General features: G+C 47.6%; 1 protein-coding gene across 8 annotated transcripts in view; it reads left to right on the top strand.

Annotated features, from left to right (window-relative positions):
• Positions 1–23,044, top strand: part of LOC121588595 (protein winged eye-like) — a 341,422-nt gene that overhangs the window by 241,832 nt on the left and 76,546 nt on the right. For 2 of the 8 annotated variants that reach the window (XM_041906699.1, XM_041906700.1), the window contains exon 2: positions 1,147–2,199. The exons of the other annotated variants lie outside the window; for them this stretch is intronic. The gene's annotated coding sequence lies outside the window, so the exon portion shown is untranslated. The remainder of the gene's footprint in view (positions 1–1,146; positions 2,200–23,044) is intronic. 8 annotated transcript variants of the gene reach the window in all.

The following is a 23,044-nucleotide window of genomic DNA, read 5'->3' as shown; positions in this document are numbered from 1 at the left end:
GTGTGCGCGTCACTGAGCTGCATTTGCAAATTCACACGCACGGCGTGTGTGTGTGTCACTGTAAGCGCAAATGTGCGCGCGCATGTGCATTGCGCGATAAATAATAGAAACAATTTGCATCGTTAATTCACGCGTCCTCCACAGAGAATGGTGGCGGCTGGCCTCGCGCAACCGTCACGGGAATGTGACTTTCTTGTGTCTGTATGCTGCGCTTAAGCCAAGCTCAAATCCACTCCATTGTCGTTAACTGGGATTGGATTGCGCGGGTCGTCAGATCATCAGTGGTAGCGGCAACAGCAGGCACAGCATCAAGGCCCCCACCGTCTCGCAGAGGGAATGTGTCAAAAATGACATCGACTTGCCCAGTGTCACACTTTCGCTGGCCCTGCAGGGCTTGTCGTCGACCCGGGCCCCGGGAGGGGGGTTTTGATTTATGTAACATGCCAGCAGCTGACAATCAACCAGTTGACCTCACCTCCCCCTTTTCACCCATTCTCTCGGGCCAAACGGATTGTCTTTTGAGCGGCTGCACTTGCAGAATTTATTCGTTCAATGAAGTTAAAGCGTCGTTTTATTGTCTTTGCTCATTACCGTGAATCGTGTTACCCGGGGCAGTGATTGCAAGGGGCTGGCGAAGAGGGGTGCACCGACGCATTAGGTCACCTTGTTTGGAAGAACCGCCCATAAGCCCGCCCCGATGCATCATACAAAGAGTATAAATATTTGCATTCAATTGGAAATGAGTGTTTAAACGAGCCGGGCTGTTTGCAATTCCCAGTATTTGCATGTCCAGTATTGGCGGGATTCATGGAGGACTGGTTTTTTTAATGAACGGAATATTTGCACGTTTTCGTAACGTACTAATTAATCATTGTAAAGCAGAGTTGACGTAGCATGCGCTTTGATGTGTGGTAGGTTTTGGGTTGAACATTGCAGCCTGGAACTAAAACAACGACCTACAGAAATCTACAAAACAAAAACCTCAATTTTCTACCGATGTGTGTCATTGCTGCCGCCGTTTGCTAACAGCAGTCCTTCCCTTCCGGAGGTGCAAAGTATAGTTCCAGCTCACTTTAAGCATTATTGATTTATTGTATGCTATCTTTCTATCTCTCTTCGAATTGTGCTCCCGTGTACCGAACGCAGACATCTCCAGGTGACCTGAGACGCAGAAAAAGAACGTGCTGCAAACTTGAACATCGCCACAAAAGGGTCCGACGGAATATGGTCTTCGTGCTCGAAGCATAAATCAGCACACAGACACACACACTCACATACGACCGTTTTTTCCTCCGTGACAGTGAAATTGAATCGAAGAATTAGTTACAGTCAAACGCGGTGCGAAATGCTGTGAACCCGGGCGAGAATATTTATTGGCCAATTCGCATTCGACAAGCGGAAATTGCATTGTGAGAACGCGGGCTTTCCCAAGCACCACCAGAGCAACGCCGTCCTCTCCGGTTCGATGGATGATTGCATCTTTTAAGTGATTTAATTGTGATTAGAATCTAGCAAAGTGTGCGGTGATTAAAGTGCAAAAAGGCGTTGGTGGTGCATATTGATAAATGGTACAGAGAGTATAGCAGCAGCACGTACAGTCGGATGCGCTGGCCCCAGCAGCCGGAGAGCGGAAAGTGAAAATACCGGTGTGTGAAAATTGTTTGCAGCCGTGTGCGAATATCGGTGTGCGTGTATGTGCGTTGGTTCGTTTTGTGAAACCGGTCAAGCGTACGCGGGTGCTGTGTGAGTCAAAGGCAGAGTGTGGAATCGAAAAGGTGTAGAAGAAGAGAAAAAAAACAGCCAGGACAGTGATTTGTCCGTAACGTCACCCCGGTGGAAAGGGCGGAAAAATCAAATTTAAAAAATTGATCCTCCTAAAACCGAGGAGCGAGCCGGGCGAGAACCGTTCGTGTGGAAGAGAGTGATTTGCTGCAGTCACTTCCGCCAGCTGTACGCCCGGGCAATCGATATATAGCGCCCGGAGTGTGTTACCTCGGTGCGATTTTTGCGTCGTAAATTCAGCTTCGACCGGAGAAAGCACCAGCTTTCGAACGATCGAAATCGTTCCGTGCACCGGAACACACACACACAGATTTTCCTGCCTGACTCCGATACCAAGACAAGACAGTTTCGCTCTCAGCATGAACGGATACATTCGAGGCCAGGAGGCGTCATTTAAGCATCTTTCTTTCGCAACCGGTAAGAATCGTAGCTGCTACGGGTTTCTGGCGTTTCCACTTTGTTCTTGGGGAAGTTTGCAATATTTTATTAGATTTCACCAAGTCGGCGTTTGCCCGGGCGGGTCTCTTACCCTTGTCGATTCCCGTGATCTTTCCTGAACTTTGCAATCAACTTTCAATCCTATCGATTTCTCTGTGCCGGCTAAGTTGCTTTCGACTTTTGGGTGGAATTGTTTTTCTTTCCGCTGCCTGCTGACCGGTTATCACGGTGCACCGGCGGCAGCAAACAAACTTCACGGACTCCTCCACAGACTGCTGCTGGAGCGGAACCGGGTACAGAACTTAGATGCATCTACCAATCGGCAACAAAATCTCTGCGCTTCTTGGATACTACAGTGGCTTTCCAGCGATGAAAAGCCACACGAATCGTACGAAACACATATCGGACTTCCAAGCCAACTGAAGGAAGATGTTTTTCGATTTCCGCACGAATACTCCATTCCCAGGTTTGAATTCAATTTCCTTTCTCCCGAAGGCTTGACTTTTCGTGGAGCCTTTCCTGGAACGGTTGCGATATTTTCAACTCTCTCTCTCTCTCTCTCTCTCTCTGTCTCTCTTTGTCTCTTTCTATCTGTATTTCTTATGCACTGTATGATGGTCCCTTTTTTTACTGCCGCAACGGTCCTACCGGTTGTTTGGGTTTTATTTCACCTTGAGCTACTGAAATACCATTTTCCACCCCAGACAAAGGAGAGGAGCATCATTTGCAATCAATTGACGGGACGACATAATCCTTTTCCTGAGTGTGCTCTCTCCAGCCCGGCGTATGACCGGTTCCGGCGATTTGCATGGATGCCATGCTCTGTAGGAAGACAGTGAAAAACAGGACCTTCATTCCTTCCCCCACAGTCCAGCTCCCCCGCGTGCACACACAAACACACACACAGTACAAAGGAGCTTCAATTCTTCGATCATCTTCATTCAACCTTCGGTGTCCCGAGGCAAATAAAACACCTTCTTCCCTTTTTGCAATAAAGAAAAAGGGAGTCGTTACGCTTTTGTTGTCCAGATGGTTCTCTCCGTCCGGAGGACTGCTGGTTGGAAAAGATGACTGTCCCATGGAGGAGGGCCGGGGGAAGGCGCCCTTTTGAACGACGTGACAATTGAGCAATCTTTTTCCAAGAAACCTTCCGAGGTAGAAGAGAACCAGCACAGCGTGGAAAGCTTCTCTTCCGGAGAGATTCTCGGGAATTGCTGCCCGATGCTGTGCGCGTCCGGGCTTAGAGTTTTTAGCCCGGCATTAGGACTATACTTCCGATGCTGTGTGCGATTGTGTGAGGGCAGCAGCTTCCCACCGATCGGTCGCTTTTACGGAGAGCAAAACAAACCGCAAATATATAACAACACCGATTACCTGAACGAATCCCCTGACAGCATCACCACCGAGTCGAATAATCCGTTTGCCGTTGATGTGGACTATTGAATTTTGTGACCCATGTCGATCGGCACCCTGGCTCGCCGAGGCGGCGTCTGCTAATGTGTATGGTCGGGATGGGAGTTCCCACCTCTCTTCCTTCCCCCTTCCTGCCCTTGCCGTTTGAAATGCTGCTCGTTTGCTTAATAGGATTTTAGCCAGGTCTATAATTGATCAATTTTACTCCGCACTGTCTGTGATTATCAGCTTCTGATGCTAGACCACAAATTATGCTTTTTGCCACCAGAAAGCGAAACGTGGATGTCATTTTTAGCAGCCCTGTACCAAAAATTAAACACACAGCTCGCGCGTTGATTCCCGCGTTCGGGCGGGTAGGAGGTTCGCTTAGGTTTTCGTGAAAACCACCATTTAGGAGAGCCCAGATCTTCCAGATGGGGGCTCCAGAAGTCGTCCATCTGGCCGAATAATAGTGCCCAACAGGCGGCCATGGCGACTTCGTTTCGGCGGTGAGTCAATTTTGGACTTTTGCCCGTTAATTTGAAACTCGTTCCGTTTCATTATCTCTCCGTCCGTAGACAGTTGCAGAAAATTGGACAGATGTTCACTTTGGCAAAGTTTTTGCCAGCAAGTCAAACGGTGGCAAGCGCGCGCGGGACCCATTACACCAGAAGATTGGGAGAGAAAAAGAGTTTCATCACATTATGATTTCGACGATATTGAGGAGACCAGTGCATGATTATTGTGCCGGGCACTCTGGGGCATTTGAATTTACATACTTCAAACCCAGGGATATTGTCTCGTTATGGATGGACACTGTGGAATCTTGTAATCATTGATAATCGATAAAAGAGTGTATATGTGTGTGTGAGTGTACGTAAGAAAATTGAACTTCCACTATCGCTGCTGATGCGCGCAAATTGTTTGCTTCTCGCGTTTCTCTAACCACCGAAACACGTCCCCAAAGCCGAAACACACACACAACAACAGCGCCAAATGTAAAATGTTCGTTTTACACTGTGTGCTTGTGTGTTGGATTTCGTGGAAGCACTGAGTGTTGCGTTGCGTGTTGGAATTTTTATAGACATTAGAGAAACTTGTTTTGTTTTTGACATTTAGCGTTAAAATATGGCGCGCGATGGTGTGCGGTTTTCGCCTTGGCAAGGATAGAAAAGACAAAATAAAATAATGACCGCTATAAACTTAAGAAGCTTTTGTTTAGTCTACCGGGTTTCCGCAAGATTTTTCATTAGTGGAGTGTGTGTGTGTGTGTGTGTGAGAGTTCAAGAGGAAGGCTAGAGATTGAAGCTTTTGTATGTTGACGACTCGTCGTCGAAAGTCGAAAGAACTGTTTTATGAAGCGAAACAGTACGCGCGGCTCCTCGCGTCATCGTGTCGGCTGTCCGAAACGGATAAGAATCTATTGCCGAGCTCGGGCCTTCGAATGAATAATGCAACTGCTTGAATTTTACTTCCCCCCCCGCAAGCCCAACTATTCACATGTTTGTGTGAGTGCCTACTGATAATGGGTTGGAAGAATTTATGTTTATTTCTGTTCTTTGGACGCATTGAATATTCTACGACCGTAATTGATGTGCCTGCTTTTCGCTTCAATCACTTCCCTTGCTGTCCGTCACTCCCTCCCCCTCACACACACACACGCCTTGCCTCGCTTGCTAAGTCACCATCAAATCCCCCCGCGTCCCGGGAGGTTCGATCACTTCAATGCAATCTAATAGCGATTTAAGCATCACTCTCCGCCATAAAACCATAATCAGTATTACAAAATCAACTTATCTTGCTGGCTGGCCCGGCTGCATGGGAAGCGAGCTCTACTCCAAAGGGAAGGGAAAATGAGAAGCAGCAGCGTTAGGGCAAGCAGCAACAAACAAAAAAACTATGTCGAGTCATTCGTTCCTTCGGAATTCACACCGAGGCAGCGCTACGCCGTTGTTGTTGGTTTGGCCGCGCGGAAACCGCCCGACTCAGCACACGCGAGAAGGCAGCAGCAGCTAGCAGGACCGACGCGAGAGTGGACGACGAAATGCGTATACATAAAAAAAACATAACAAAATAAAATTGCTAGGCAACCGTGGCTCGAATTTCGAGAGGTTAACTTTTTATTGCCTCCCGCATGGGATACCCGGCACCACCGGTTGGGGGTAACCCGTGTACTACCCTCCCCATCCACGGTCCACCGTTGGCCGCCCGTTCCTTTCGCGTCGCTTCTTTACTCGCTCGACAAGAAGGGTAACCCCTTTCGGAACCTGTTTTCTGCTGCTGGTACTGTTGTTTTTTTTTTTATAGGGATGTAGAACGGAGGGAGGAGAGAGAGGGTTGCTTATGCTGTGCATCCATCGTCGTAATGTTGATTTCGTTCTCTTCTTATTCGGATGATTTTTTTTCTTCTTCAACCTCCTCCCGTCTTAGTTTTCTTCTCCATTTCTCGCTCGCTCTCCATCCACGCGAAGACCGATGCGTTCCGTCTCTTGCCGGGGCGCTTAAACTCTTTCCCGGGGCGCGTGTTTGCCTGAGACACAGCATCGCGAGCGCATGGCCAAAGGGTGGAAATGGGGAGAGGAAGGTTTGCTGTTTTTTTTTCTTGTTGTCTTCTCCTCCTTTACTTCCACGAAAGCCCGCGTGCTGCCTTGGAACGATGCTAGTAGCGGACCGAGTTGTTGCTGCTGCTGCTGGGTGTCTTCTACTTTTGGTCGCGAACCGTTGCCCCCCAGCGTGGTTGAAGGATGATGTAGCTAGAGACAGCGCTCCACAATGGAGAAGCGGGCATAGGTATGCGGTTAGTAAATGCCATTTTGTATGTCTGTTTGACGCTATTTAGTCACAAAAGTTGTCTGCAAAAGATCGCAGAAACATTTTTAATTTTGCCCCTCCCTCCCCCCCCCCCTTTTTTTTTTGACAAAAAGTTTTAAAAAAGTTTTAAAGAAATCCACCCCATAAAGAGTAAAAGAAATCATTGAACGTAAGCATCGCCACACAATTCCTAGAGAAATTACCAGCGCAAAACTTATTTTCCACCAAACAGAGTGTGCTCTTGTGCCCGTTTTGGCCTTCGGTGGCTTTCGGGGTCCGATTCGAAGTTACATTTAAAACACTTTGTAAGAAAGGGATTTATGGTCAGCGAGAGCGGGTGGTGACGGTTGGTCGGATTGTTGGCTCTGAAGGAGCACCGGCTCTTGGACATGGAAAGTTTTCGAGCACTTGACCGAGAGCCTGACCGGGTGCACGTTGCAGCACCAGCACCACAGCTAATGCCATTCTTGACGAATTTATTTCCCAACGCTTAATCGGCTTAGGCAAGAGTTACCGCAGTTGGTTTTGGCCGGCTCCCCAGGGCAAAGGGAGTGAAGCAAGGATACCGGGTCTCTTTTCCACCCCCCCTCCCCTGGACGTTAATAATAATGTTTTCATCCTGTCGTTGCTGCTGCTGGTGCTGCTACACGACATGTCACGGTGGCTGTCACTACCAGAACGAAGATTGTCAGCAAACCTCAACTAATACCCGTATTACCTATCCAGAAAGGGTTGAGAGTGGGCAACGAGAACCTGGCGCTCTATCCCTTGCATTATGGTCACTCATCTTCTGAAGCACTGGAGGACAGCTCGTGACAGCTATGGTGTGTAGCCTCGCTCAAGTTTCACCATCGGTAGGGGTGGGTAGGTTGATGTGGGGCCAGCTTTTCAAAAGTTTTCTATCTTTGTTTTTTTTTTTTTCTTCTCAAAGCTTGCATGAGTAAGTCCGTCATCTTTTAGCCACCGTGCGGTGAGGTGATTATCACTATCATCCGTGTGTTGAAAACGCTCGCAACCCGGGGTTGACATGGGACAAGGTCGGCTTTGTCGTTTTTCGTTCGGAGCAGCGTGCCCCGAGGTTAGTTGCATAAAATCAAGTTGTTGTTTTGATGAATTAATTAAGCCGTCCTCTGAGTGCGACGCGCACGCTGGCAGCTAGAGCGGCGAGTGGTTTTCCTATCGAACCGGTCTGCGACCCTACTCTCGGCTTTCTGGCCCGGAATCAGGATTTGAGATGCTTCATCTTGCTGGCCGTGTTATAGACGGCAGAAACTTTCTTCTTCGCGCGCTATCTCTCATCCAGCGCTACTATACTCCCGTAGCCGTTGTTTGTGTGTGAACCACGAGTTCGAAGGAACATAGTGAACGCGCTGTGTTCGTCCTCTCGCTAGGTTTGCCTTCGATTTAAAGCGTCGTAAAACTCGAACACAGCGAGATAGGACGGACACAAGTCATTAGGTCTTGGGCTTTTGTACACACTCGGCTCATTTCAGCTAGGTGCTGATTAAGGACCATAAAAGCGAAAAATTTAGGACCCCAAAGTAACGAACCCACGAGCAAAAGAAGGCTGAAGAAGATGTGGTTGTGGTGTATCGCAGAGCTCGTGCAATGGCGTTTTAAGCCTCCGGTATGCCTTAAGATGGAACGCAATCGTGCCGAGTCAATATATATATACCCAAGGTTCGAGATAAATTTCATTGCCGGGTCCGTGTATTTTATTGCACCGAGGTAAAAAAAGTAGAGCAAATACATGCATCTCATGTCTCGACGGCTGTGTGTGTGAGGGACAAGCAAAGGTTTAGGATGAGCGAGAAATTTTTTTTAAAGTTCAGTACCTCTGCTTCTTCGAAGTTGTTTGATGGGTTTGAACAAATTTATAACATATCTTTTCAGACCATTTGGCCTTGAAAAGTGAAACGGCATATGGTGCATGTAACGTGTTTTCTTCTTTTCAAAATACAGGCCTATCCGAATATTGAAAACTGGCTAAAGGCTGGAAAACTGGCACAACTTATTGAGCTCATTAAAAAAAAAGATCTAATATGAAATATTAAAAGTTTATCTCACTCATACCCTCATGGTTACCGTATTCAAATTCATCTTGGCTGCTTACTTGTGCAAGATTTATGATAGACGCTCTTCAGGTTTTGGGCAGTGGGTCCTAATGATTTGCGTATGGTTATCTGAGCAGCCCGATCGGGTTCGAAGTTCTTCCGTACGCCTGTCCTTGTCACGCTCATGGCTCTTCCGCGCGAGTTATAAGGCCCCATACATCAATCATGCTCCGTGATGTATTGAGAACATAAAAGCCCATCTCATCCAGAATCGCCAACGCCAACTCTCGCCAACTGCTCTGCTGCCGCTGCCGTCCTTGAACCCCAGGGAAGCACTGCCTAGCTTGTCGATATTATTGATTAATACTTACAAGGCTCGCTTCAAAATGGCTTTTCGTGTGCGGCTGTATGGCTTTGCCAGTTTTAAATTGAACGCTGGACGCTTTTCGATAATATATTTTGGAGAACTGGACGCTAGCGGCTGACTTTACTGGAGTATGCTTAATCTGTCTGTTGAAATTCTAATGAGCATTTTATGTGTTTCTCAAAAAAAGAAGAACCAAAAACAACTACCCCGCCAGGGATTTATGCAACAAATAGCACAATTTTTGTTTCCGTCGCCGATGGGTTCAACCATTTTTGCCATTGGTGGAGAAGTGTAACGCACACTAGCCCCCGGACGGCGCATATCGTGGATCGCAAAGGATCGATCTATTTAAGCAGATAAAGATGTAATAAATATGATTAATTGCACGCTATAAATCATTCAGGCCCTAGCGCACTGAGCGTGCGCCCTCGTTTCGGTAGGGTGAAATTGCCGGTACCCGTCGCGGTGGCAGGGTAAAATGTGACCAGCGTGACAAGCCCGGGGGGAAGTAAACGCGAGGGTCTTTTCCGTAATGCTGTATGGTAGAGAGAAAGAGGGAGTCCCGGGTTCCGTTTGTGATGGCAATAAGATATGGATTGTGGTGTTGCTGAATTTGCTGGAAATTGCGTTGCATTAAGCGTACAGCGTAAGCGTAAGCCTGGGAAAATGTCACGATCACCGTGATGCAACCGAAACGAAACATAGAATGTAGAAATAGAAACATCGATTGTCATTTATTGATGAGTTTTTGGGAATGTCCTTTCTTCTAGGTAGAGCTTGTTAATGTGTTTCCCATGTAAATAAGCCATATGTTGATAGCGTCCAATCGACACCGAAAACACGTTCCACACGCTCGCCCGCACGACTCCATATGTATATTGTTTTACATATTGATTAGCTATTAAGTAAGGTTCTCTTGCTAGACATCATCCATCAGTCACAAGAGTTGTGCTTTGCGTCGTGCTGCTGCTTTTACCTATGCGCCATGGTTTATCTCTACTCGTCGACTACATTAATCGTGTTTTCTCTCGCCCTCCTTGGGCTTACTCCATTCAAAACCACGCTCTATTCGAAAAATGCGCTCAAGCATTTCTCACACTCCCCATGTGGCTCCCCATGTTATCTGATCCTGGCCACTCACTCGTCGTAGGTGCTTGAATTGTTCTTTAATTCGTAAAAGAAAGCAGCAACCCGTCGTCGTCATCGTCTTTTTATATATCAAAATATCGTCTTACTCTCTCGCCTGGTTTCATTTTTTTGCGGGTGGAGGCAAATTCGTGAGATGAATATTCAGTTCCAGAACGCGACGCATGCTTTCTTCACCGAGGCAACCGAGCAGCAGCTAGGGTGTCTCCTATAACTAGGGAAACAACACCATCACCTCTTTTCGGGTGCGCACGTCTTGCGTTGAATGTTTTTCGATCGTTTGTTTTAAGGTTTGATGTCCTCTTTCGGTGTGCGTGAGTGTGTCTGACTTCCTGTTCCTTCTCCACCAGTTACGCGCCCGAAGAAAATAATAAAAAAAAACTCTCACCCATTCACTTACCCACTGGAATTGTCTGGCTGTGTGGCGCGAGGAGTGCGTATAAGCTCTAGGTTCAGGGTGGGGGTCCGTTTATGTTGCACTGACGATTACGGGGAGTGCATAAATTTCCGGCTTTTATCATCCCCGAAACGGCTCACAAGATAGCCGAATGAATCTTTGCTGCCTCATAATGACGATAATTCTTCGTCCCCAAGCTCACTACTGGGCACCACACCCCTCCCTTACGCTGCTGGTGGTGTGGTGGCCTATGGTGTGGCCGGAGCTGGGCGAGATAGCCGAGACGCGCGAAGAATAAAACAAAGGAAAATTGATGACGCTGTATTATCGGCAGGCGCTTGCCGCCGGTTTTCCATTAGACGTCGTTAGAAGCCGAACGATGGGAAACGCATAGCAAGTGGGATGGAGCATCCGTCGTATCGCATGTACTGGGCTGGCGCTGTGTATGGATGTGTATGTGTGTGCACCCATTGCAAAGTGGAAGGAAAAAGGATATCGTAGGACCTCCCCCCCCCCCTCCCACAGCTTCAAGATGGCACGAAATTAATCTATATTTTTTTACACATCGCGCAACAACCGTCGGGCGGCTTCCGTAGGCGCAAACCAGACGCGGCCAAGATATTGCTTGCTCGCCGCGCTTGAGATCAATCGAATTGCGATGAATCGTGGCGACTGCCGCTGAAAGCTTAACCATGTTTATAACACGTGCTATTTTTCGCAAATGTTATTAGATGCGTGAAAAATACGCCACACCACATCCCATCATCATGTTGCGTGCGAGGCGCCCGGGAACAATGATGTTTATGGAGTGTAAAGTGCCCGTGTGTGTAAGTGTGTGTGCGGGATTGTGCAGATATATTTGTCGGTGTTTTGGTTTGCCAACCACTCGAAAAGGGGTTATGTGTGATACGGCGCAAGAACAGTACCGTGCGAATATTGTCCCTTTCTCGCTCGGGACACACCATGCAGCATCCGATTGCAGGGGCCTGCTGCCGGTGCTGCTGAGGATGATGCGCTGGCGCTACCAGGGAAGGGGTGCGAACAATTTATATTAATTGATTTATCATTATCATTTTATGGTGCGCGAAGCTGTGCGTTGCGTCGTCGCTCATGCTCTTCGGCTAAATTTTATTCATTGCTTGGGATTCTTCCGGAAAGTGGGAGCCAAGGGAAGGGAGGCAGCGAGAGTTTTAGACTCCAGCCGGGATGTGCTTTTGCAGCCACCCTCGCCCCTCCCACACGACGCCCGCAGACCTTTGCGGCAAAGTGGACGATAATGACGTACCGCACACCGCAGCGGAAATGCAATGCTGGCCGACCGAACGGAAGTGACGGGGCGTGAGGAAGGGGCGGCTGCCTTTCTGTCAGTTAAGCAAACTGACAGCACATCCCCGTAGTGACAGTTTGCCATCGAATGATGGTGATTGATTTTTCGGCGATGTGAAAACACAGCAGCAGCACCACTGCGTGCGTGCGTGTGTTTGCATGCGCCCGGCGGAACCCAACCGAAAATGTGTATATTATGTTGCTCGGATTGTGGGACGATGGGCAATTTGCCCCCGGATCGCGCGGGTGTGTAATGAAATTATTTAGTCAACGAGCCTTTTAAGCTCCAAACCGCCGAGTTCCTGTACGCGCGCCCATCGTCCTCTCTCTCTCTCTCTCCCTCGCGTGCGTACCCGTCATTTGGGTCGCGCCACTATCGGGCTAATCAATCACTTTGGAAATGCGTTGGTCGCTTAAAAACCCGACCGCTCGTTATCGCCGCCGTGCCCGCTGCGGGGAGGGGAGGTGCACGCGTACATCATTAGGGTGCGTGCCGCGGGCAGGGCAGGAGATTCAGCTGGCCGGAAAGGAAATGAGCCTTGGAGCGTCTCGCATCCGGTGGGATTTTTGTATGCGATTAGCCGTGATAGGTTTTTGGCGTGAGGTGGGGAGGGGTGGGGAGTTGGGTGGTGGGGTTTTAGGGGGAAATGGCAACTATGCTTTGAACCTTTTTTGACATGAGCTCTATCAAAAAATAACATCAGAAAAATGCTTCCAGCGCTTGGTGCGGTTTAAAGCTATTACGCAAAGTCGGCTGTGTTAGCTTTAAGGATTTTTTGGGGTTTTTTTTATCAGACCGAAAATCAGTGTATTTAGAGCGTCTGTGTGCTTGTAAGATAAGTAACGTACGTCAGATTTTTTGAAGGATTTTTAACAAAGATAATTTTAGAAAACAATCGAAGCGCCAGTGTATTCGACTCGTTTGGTCTACTGCTACTTGAAAATACCGAAAGAAAAGACTCCAGAAGGTTCAGCGAAGTACCATACCCACCTAAGAAGGAATCTTAACCTGCCAAAGGCAAGCCTTCTAGCGTGTTTGCTCTTTTACCCGGCCCTGCTAGATGACCCGGCATAAAACACGCATTCCATCGAACGTCGATTTGGAAATCCGGTTTTTGTTTTGTCACTCTTGGCCCCGAACCGTTTCATCCGTCTGCGAGATGGCCACGGGGCGTGTGTTGCTCGATGCCGTTCTACCGTTTGCTGCCTCCTGATACTGGAAGGCATTATCGGCGTTCAGTATCTTTTCCCGTCGGGAGTATCACCGGCTCCGGTCCACCGATGGTCTGCTCTGTTGCTTGCATGTTTGTTCGGTCATCAATTTAATGAAAGTCGTATACTTTTTTATCACGGCTCTAAACGGTGGTGGAGGAGTGGAAGGAGCCATGGATGGGGTGAGCATCATCCGATCGGTTCAGAGCAATGGTCAGCGAGCGTCCGAATTCAACAGGCGAATTGCAATAAATCACCGAAATTTGACAGTTTCGATTTCGTGCTTGTGTGCTTCTTGTGTGTGTTGTATACGTGCGGCTGTGTCAGGGGTGAAGATTTTCTTCGCAGACCATGCCCGAGATGAACTGTGGTGAGCGGCATGTGTGCCGCTGAGGGTGATTAGAGCTCGAGTGAGAAGCTCTGTGCACACAAAGCAATATGTTTCTGTTTGATAACAATTGCAGTACATCTATAAATTGATGTAAGGATGACGCATGAGTCCATTTTCCTGCTCAATCGTTTTTCGAAATACATCATTTGCGCCGCGTTGGCATGTGTCCTGGGGGCGATTGAAATCGTTCTGCTGCACTATTAATTTGACTCCATTTGCGCCCCTAGAGATTAGCACAGGCAAAACCTCAATGCGGGCTCAATAGGCAGCATCAGTGCGTAGGAAAATGAATACTCCCCCTACGTTAATAGGTAGAGCAGTCGAGATCAATTTTCCTGCGATAAATGTGCATTATTTGCAATACAGTCACTCACCGGTTGACGGCAATTGCATTGAATTATAATGGGTTAGAACAATTTATTACCACATTTGATTCTCATAAATCTAGCTCTTTCGGTTTCTAGCTGGTAGTCTTCCATCCTGCCACCGTTTATGCTGTGCTAGTTTTCTAGTTCCCTTCGGGGGACCTTGGTACGGTGCTCCAGATGCGGAGGCATGTAAACCTAGCGAAAATTTACGATCAAAGTACGCAAAGCATTAAAACTAAATTCACCGTCCAGTCTAACGCCGTAGCGCTCGTTGACACTGCCCGGTACTACTTCCCCGTCAGGCGCTTCCCGTCCAATGAGGTGTAACGATGAATTGACGCCATCATTGTCGCCCTTCTCATCATCATTATCCCGTTCCATTATAAGGGAGAGAGAGAGAGAGAGAGAGAGGATTGCACTCCACAGCCTCCCTTTCCGTCTGACATTGTCTAAACATCTCAAAGCCTAGAATATAAATTACCAAAAAAATTGCAATCTTCACTGCTGCACCCTTCGCGCCTGGATGGGACGCGACGAAGACGCGACAATGGAACGCTGGGAAGACCTTTCCCAAGCTCTGCTCCCACCCAAGTACACGCAGCACGAAACGCAATGCTCGAGAGCACGTACAGTGCAGATAGCTCCCCCTGGGCCGTATAAAACTGCCGCCACGGCCGCCCCATCATCATAATTCACTCAGCCAGCAAGTGCGCACCAAATGAAATGGCCCGGGCAAAGCGCCGGGGCTTTGTTGCCGGGCACAACACGGGTGAGTGAAGACCTTTGGCTATTTTCGCACTCGCGGACGGGCCTGCATTCGGGACGGTCCGTAGCGCCGCTCCGCTGCCCGAGTTGAAGGTTGGCGCCACCGCCGGCGCGTTGCTTCCCTTAGAATAGTGGTGTGAGTGTGTGTCCGTCTGCTAGGTACGGCCAAGTCGAGGAAAGGTCCTAGAGAACAGCGCATTTTTGCTGGCCAGGGTCTTCGTTCTGTGCTGCAGAATCCATCCGGTTGGCGGGGCTGTGTTGAGGTGGTAACTGTGTTACTTAAGCACTTTTAAAACTCGGATGTATTTATTTGATGCTCATCGGTAAGGGTTCTTCGCCACGCGCTGTCCCACGCCCGTTACCGTGCCAACGGTCAAGGAACCATTGTAGCATATTTATGGCGTCAGACAGCAACAATATTTACAGCGCCACTATCTCTACCGGCTTGACCCCAACCGCTCCCCGCCGCACGGATCGAGTGACGGGCATTAATCATGTTGATTAGATATCAAGCCGATTGCAGACACTGGGGCCAAGTACTCAGCGGCGGAAGGACCGGCGTGGAGGGGCATAGATTTTATGGCTTCAAAAAATAACCCATCGCTCAACAGGCCCAAGAAACGGGGGCACCCCTCAGCGGTTACTGCCGGCAAAGGCTTCCAAGATCATCCGACACTCGGTGCCACAACCACTGCCTGCCTGCCATCGAGCCTGGCAAGAAAGCGTACGCCATTACGCATAGAACGCGCTGTGCACTAAATTTGAAATCTGATTCCATCAGCACGCTTGTCCGCCGCCCCGTTTGATAGACGTCCGAGTCTAAAAAGTCATATCGTATGCCGCTGCACGATGCTGCCAAGTCATTGGGCCAAAACTTTGACAACTGAGATCGTTCCAGTTCGAAGCACACACTCTCACACACACCTCATCAATGTCTTGGAATGTCTCAATTCTATCTCTCATATCTCTGGGAGCACAGCATGCAAAGGCGGGCACGCTCTGATCGACATTATGCTTCAATTAGTTTCCATATGAAAGGAGCAGTACGATGGAAGAGGGAATAGAGTACATCCACTGGACCCGTGAATAGCAAACTCAAGCTCTAGTTTAATTCTATAGTGAGTTTGTGTTTTTTTTTTGTGGGTTGTCTATCATTAAGTTGGTCCTTACAATTGGTGTGTGGACGAATTTGTACAGTTATAGACATCTACCCGGAGTGGAACGTGTGTCATTTTGCTTGTTTAGGTCGTTTTTCAAATGTGTTTTCCGAGAAAAACAGATCCGTTTTGACAGGTGTTAGTTTCAACATGTCTTTGTTGCCCCCCCTGTATCCGGGAGGGTGCGGACGGGTGTTGGCAGTGTGGGTCGAATTTGTAGTGAAACTCTGTGTGTGTGTTGGACGATTGTTTTCTGACACTGTGTTTTACTTATTCCGTTCCTTTTTTTATTGGAGTCAGCTTCCACCCTGCCGAGCACGAATGATGGTGGTGTGGGGCGTGGGGCGTGCCTCTCCGGCTTCTCTCCGGCTGATGACGTTTGTCTTCGGCAGTTATTATGCTGACCGAGGAGAATCGCGCGCTGCGGACCAGTTGCTACAACGGCAGCAGCAGCCAACACGTGAACTTGTTGCTTTCCCTGGAGCTGCTGTATCTTGTTTATTTGCCAAGCACGATGTTGTTATAATGACCCGAAGCGTGAGGAAAGCCCCCGGAACGGTTCACTGTTTGCATATTATGGCAAAGTTGGGTTATATTTGTGTGTACCTTTTTTCACTGTAGAATAGTGTTGTTTGAACGTTTGTTCTTTTCTTGTTTTTCGGCGATATTTCTATTGAATTAGAGTGTTTTGAGTAGCGTCTAGCGACAAAAGTTTGAGTTTAAAATTAACAGAGTTTTGCTGTAAAATCGTGTCCGTGTGTTTGAGGCGTGTGATACACTCAAAATGGTGTGTTTACAATCCGATTTCTTTCGTAGAACCTTTTACATTTACGTAACTATGCAAGCCATCAACGACACTGTTCAAACAAGTGTGCATATCATCATAACAGCATGCCACATCATACGCCCTTTCAACCCCTCATCTGTTCCTTTTAATGCGCTCCATATGGTGCGGAAAGAGAGTGCTGGGAACGATTATGCCTTCAGTATGCCGTCTGCCCTTTTTCGGCTTTCGAATAGCATAAAAGCATCCCGCTAAGCCATATGCATCAAGCAAGGGGGCCCCATGCTCTCTAAAGATGTAATTAGTGAAAAGTGTTACCAAGACGTTAGCGTATGAAGCCAAACAGTGAACGAGCAAAGAACGAAGAACGGGCGAGCAATGTTGCTCGAATGCGCCTGTCGTCGTCGTTCTGGTGGCTCTCGTTCCACCATACCCACTCATACTTATGTGCGTGATTGAAAAGCTGGACGGTCTAGTCGGAAGCCGGAGGAAAAGGCGGGCAGGTTCTTAGCAGTTTTTTTCACGCGAACCATATTTCATGCGGCCAATGCAATTTCCTAACGTACCTAACTATGCTCGAATTACGCACTTGAAAAAGTTTGCACCGTATTTTATCGTTTCTTGGTATGTGTGCGGACCAGTTGGTTTGCTTTTCTTTTTTTCTGTGTGTGCTGTCATGTTGGGTGGAAGTTGCGTTTTTTTTTCTTTGTTTTCAGTTGTGAGACGGATTTTGCTATATTTTTTTCATTTTGCTGGACTGAAATATTCTCCACGCTTAGGAAGGGAAGCGAAGGGGTGGACAAGAACAGCGAACATTTCTTATCAACGAGACGACAGACGAGTGAAAAATTATTCACCCAATCATGAAGTTAGCATGATTTTAATAGTGTGTGTGTGCTTGTGAATGTGTAGGTGTGCCCAGCTTCCACCGCCGTTTTGTCCGATGATTTACAGTTAATTTGAGTTTCGTAAACTTTTACGCCGTTTCATCGTGCCCTGCTGATCATGCGATGATATTTTTTTGGTATCTGCATTGCTTTTTTTGTAAGGTGCCGCTTGATGACGCACATGCGCACAGCGAAGAGATCTTTAATGTTTAGTCGTCATGAGAAGAACCAGCAGCAAGTAGATGGGAAGATGGAGAGCCCTATTAAAGGCGCAGGCACTTAATCCTTCCACCCTTCGAATTCCCACCCGCCCAGAGCTTCCGGCCCGAGCCAGGTTCCGGATTTCAATGCATGTTCGACGCCATTGGGCAAAAGGATGCGTCGGAAGGAACTAGAAATGCATAACAAAACGTCACCGGAAGCGGACAGCAGCCCTGTCGGTTGTGTGACGATGGCATGATGACCTGTGACTGGTGTGGATTTATGTTTCACACATACACACTCATACGTACATACTTGCGTCCTCCCGCCGGAGAGCATTTGGCATCCAGTGTACAAACACCCAGGACATATGGCCGTCGGATTTCCAGCATCGGTGTTGTACGATTCCGGCCTAACGGCACAAACACGGCAGAGCATCGGAATGAGATACGAAGGGTTGTATGTGTGTGTATAATTAAATCAGAAAGTTGTGCGATTAAATTTCTTTTCCGGACCATTAATTTTGAACGCCACGCGCCCTCCTCGCGCTACTGATGGAAGCCATTTTTGGGAGCTCGGAAGCCTCGACGGCGACACAGTTCCGTTTGTCTATATCGCGAAACTATGGCCCCTCATCCGTACGGATAAATCCTTTAATCTCACTGCCTTTTTGCCTTTGCCGTCGTCGTTTGCCTCCGGACCATCCGGGACGATTCCAGCTCGCTGCGTAACTCCACTTCGTTTAGGACGGCGAGCTTTAATTGCTGTGACGCAGTATGACGCGGTTGCGACAAAACAAGCGCTCGCGGCTCAGAGCTCTAGTAATTGGAAAATAATATCATTCCTCTTCTCCTTTCCTTGGCTTGCCCCCGTGCCTCGGCGGTATTTGTTTCTGTCTCTTTCATCCGTGCAACTCGAAGGCACAAAACTAAGGATGAAGGCATGTTTCTGTACTTTTGATAATTAACCTTTGGAAAATTGGAAATGGATAAGCAAAGTAAAACTATTTGTGTTTCCATGTTTTGTGCCCCATCGTGATGCTATTGCCCCGAAAACTGTAGTTGACTTTTATCGTAATTCCTTTTCATTCAATCCCGTGCAGTGCGCTGCGCGGTTCTCACAAATATTATTGGATTTATGCTTTTTGCGCTCCCTTTTTCCCTCCATTCCTATTATGTTGAAATGGATAAACACCGCGTTGCTGTTTGCCCCGGTATTGCACCGGGGGAGGATGTCGATTGGAATCGTGATCCGCGAACCTCCCATTCCACTCCGGGGGACTCGCACGTGCCCACATGGGCCCTCCCGCTACCCCTCTCTCGCTCGCTGGTCTCATGGGTAATACAAAATACAGAATAAAAAAGGATCCGATAAAATAACGCACCCAAAAGAGACAGCAGTGTAATGCTGGGGAAGAGGCAGTCGAAAGGATACGCAGGGGGGAGACTATTGGTACAATTTTGATAATTGGAAAAAAGCTGGTTACTGCTTGGCTGCGACAGAAGCCATTCGCTGATGACCATCGGTGCAGGGTTTTTTTATCTTTCTTTAGCTCGTGTCCACTCGTGCCTGTGCAGTGTGTTACAATTTTTTGTTATTCTATCTTTGGAGAACACAACAGCAGCTTCCCCATTGAAGTAGTTTGCCAGTATACTTTGGCGTTTCGTTCTTTTTGCCAATTTTCATCACTCACTGCTTTTGCTAGTTCTTTCGTTTTATCATTTTAAGCGCTGTCGAGAACAGCTTGTTGTTGCCCCTTCGTTATAGTATACATAAAATTGCAAACGGAGAATGTGGTTCAATTTAAATACTTTAAAGAATGCTGCTGGCTTGATTTATATCATCGTTCTTTCTCTGCGTGGTGTATAAAATTATCCGGAAAGCAACTTTTCGTAACAGGAATAAAACATACATTTTGGCGAAAGAACGTTTCTGGAGCAGATTTGTTAGCGAGCGATCGATCGACAGTTGCGGAAAGGTTATTACATTTATCAATTGTATTTGACGATTCTTACGATGGTGTGAAAAAACAATTATAATTTAATCAAATAGAATAAATATGTCATGGTGTATGATGGGTATGAATTTTCTAATATGAAACATTTATGCTGTAACTAATGAACCACAACTGCTTGCTTTACATTTTTCTGGTGAATATTACCCTTTCTTTAAGCTTTCTTTTTTGCCATAAAAGTTCAAATGCCAGCCGTTTCTCTATATCTGTGAGAACGACAAATTTGGAAAAGATATGCAGCCGAAGTCTTGCCCATCATCCTTCTTCCGGGGTGTAACTTTTTTCTTCCCTTTATCCAATTATTCATCCCAGTGGGAGTTGGTGAATTTGTCATAAAAGTCAAACATCGTGAAAAAGGGCGTACGATATGACCTTTCTTCCTGCAGCACTCGCTGCGAGCGTTCTCTTTCATTAGAGAAGGAAGGGCGTCGAATGTCGTGGAAAATTGATTTCATCCGCATCGGGGCGTCGATTCGTTGAAGGCATGCTGCAAAACTGTGTGCGACACAAGCACAAGCAGAACCTGGAGCCATGGGGTGGCGGCGGTGGGTATGAGCAATCGCGCTAGCCATCCCCTGTTGTAGTACCATGGCTGGATGGGAACTTTTTGGGGGTATGGTCGCAAGCGTGGTAGAAAAACTCTAACGTCAACTCGCCGTCTCGGAAGCTGGCCGTGACGTGGATGAATTATCTCATTCCCCTCGACAGCTCTATCGTGGTTCGAGCTTTAGGGAAAATATCACAAACAAACAAAAACAACCACTACAACCGTGCCAAAAGGCAGGGGCATCATCGTTCTCCAAAAGGTTAGCGCGCTACGCTTAGCTTCTGGCTGGCTCCAAACTCCCAGTCTATCGTTTCGCGCGAGGCAGACTTATCTTGGGCCCGGAACTGGAGGAGTTCTGAAGCAAATTTGCTCCGTTTTCACTTCCTTGTGATCCCGCGATCAATCCTGACCAATCGGTCTAATTTTGACCGTAACTACCCGAGCGTTTTTTCGTTTATTTGGCTGTTGCACTTTGGCACGGAAGCTTGGCTCAAATTACGCTCGGTATTTTCCGTTTGATTTCATGTGGATAGAGCAAACAAAAAAGCAGCCAAACTGTTACGGAATCAATTTGTCCCACTACCGTGTACCGTACGTCGGCTTCTCTTTGTTTTTTTCCTCACGTGGAAAACTAGCCGTCGGTTGGCTGCTGGGGATGCACTTAGAACGTTTCACCCGGGTAAGCCAGAGCATCGGATAAAGTCGCAAGCCCCCGCAGTAATAGGCCATTTGTAGCAGTTACCGTGGTCTGTCCTGCCATCATTACCGAACGAGGTCGGCCTTCTCATTCCGGCTTGTGAGGCACACGATCATGGCGAACATAATCTCGTTCTTTATGGATAGTAGTGTGCCATCTCGGGCGGTGAGATTGAACCTTACATCCTTCCCGGGCCTTCAGTACCGGTAGGCAAAGCAGTATCGGGAGAAGATAACATGAACCATACTGGTCGCCTACTAAGTAATCCCAACGCAACGTGACGGGTAGAATGCTTTTTTATTTCAACCGTCCATGTCCTGATCAAGGTTTTTGCTTTTTCCAGAGCATTATGGCTCCGTTCCCTTATTAGGCGAGCAAGTCGAGCGTGCCAGGGACCATAAATATGGGCAAATGTTTGTACATCCATCCGCATCCATCCTCGCGTCCTCCCCATTCGCAAACGCTTTCTGCAGAAACTTAGAACAACACGCCATCGTATGTTCGTCCTATTGCTCCGATCCTGCTGGGCTGAGGATAACACTGCCCATGGTTGTGTATGTGTGTGTGTGTGTGTGTGTGTATGTTTTAGCCACTGCTGGCACTGACAGCCATTAATTTGTGATACTTTTCAGATCATTATATTCCACGAGTTCGTACAAATATTTTCACAAATATGAACCAACGATATGTGGTTGGTTTTATCCCTTTTCGCTTGTTTGTTTTCTTGGGTAGTCTTTTTTGTGCTTTTGTTTGTTTGCTTCCTTTGCTTGGTGCATCCTCCGGTTCATCCGCAGGCAAGCAGTCTGGCACTCGTTATAAGCGCCTGGCCATATGGAAAAAGCTGAAGGGTCGATCTTATCATACGGTGGATTCAACTTCTGTCGTAAGCAATAAAACAACAGGAGCAAAATCCCCCTTACCTCGTGACTGGGACACACAGGCACACACACTCACACAAGCGTACAGAGGGATACAGTGATTCTGTCCTCATTTATGTCATGTCATGCTCTCTATTTCCTGGGACCAATTTTGTTCATTCTCTGGCATAGCAGTAGTTTCGCTTTTGACGAGGGACAAAAATACAAATTTTTGTTATAAATTGATTGATGAACCTTGCTCCAGCAAGAGCAGTCCAGGAAGTCGTCAGAGGAGATGCATAGGAAAATTATCACAAACACATCAAACCGTTTGAAGTTGTTCCCCCTTTTATTCGGACGGTTGTTCGTTCCGGTCTCCATATCCGGCGAGAATGGTTCATCGGTTGAATTTTTCATCAGCCCGTCGCCAACCCCTGCATATTGTTGTATTATTTGCCGAACTCTTCCACGATGACACCTGTTGTTTGATCACGCTCTCAAACACACACACACACACACACCATCCAGTAGCAGCAACAGCAGGGTCGTCCGATTTGTGACAGCAATCGAAACCGTACCGCCAACAGCAGGACACTCGTCAGGATATCCGGGCTCGATGATAACGGAAGAAGAAGCGAAAAATCGGAAAACAGCCAAACGGAACGGGTTTTTTTTTGTTGCAAGTCTTCTTCTTACATTTCACTGTTTTACACTGGGCATGGGTTGCACTGGTTCAATCGGAACCACCCGCCACACACACACATACACACATACAAACACACCCATACTGGCACTGTCATCCGTTGTGGACCGGAAACTTTTTCGATCTCAATTTTATTTGTTTTTGATGTCGATTGTGTTGATTGCGAGCGAATTGTGTTGATGCTGCCGGGTCGGGTTGTAAAGTGTTATCACACTCGCCATGCTCCACTGCAAATGTGGCGCTCGCGCGCGCGCTCCGTATCCGCAGGAAATATCGAAAGTGCAAAGGAACAGTCGGTTAAGGGTCGGGAAAATAATTTCCATTCCCATTTACACATCGTTTTTTGTAACACATTCACTCTCTCTGTCTTTCTCACTGTCGAGCTGGGACTTATCTCGACCAGAGCTGCCGCGTCGTGTTTGTCTTGCAATTGGCAGCACGGTAAATATATGGATTAAGTGGATTGGGGGATGGAGGTGGTGTGTACTCAAAAGAGTGGCGGTGGTGTGTTGTATCCTTTTTTTGCTTTAGCCTTTTCGTTCGTACCTTTATCAGAATGTCTGGATCTCTAACCCAAGGGAGGAAGGGTGAAGGGTGTGTTTCGTAATTCGCATGATATGCCGATGATAAATCGCCTAATGATGAACCATCAAATAAGTTTGGCGTTCCGCTATTCTGCTCGGTCTATTAAAACTTCCAACACCATTATCAAGTGAGCTCGTCCTCCACCGCCAGCTTGCCGTTGTTT

Source organism: Anopheles merus, chromosome 2R (assembly GCF_017562075.2).
Source record: "Anopheles merus strain MAF chromosome 2R, AmerM5.1, whole genome shotgun sequence".
NCBI classification, from domain to species: domain Eukaryota; kingdom Metazoa; phylum Arthropoda; class Insecta; order Diptera; family Culicidae; genus Anopheles; species Anopheles merus.
This window is presented reverse-complemented; position numbering and strand designations above follow the sequence as displayed.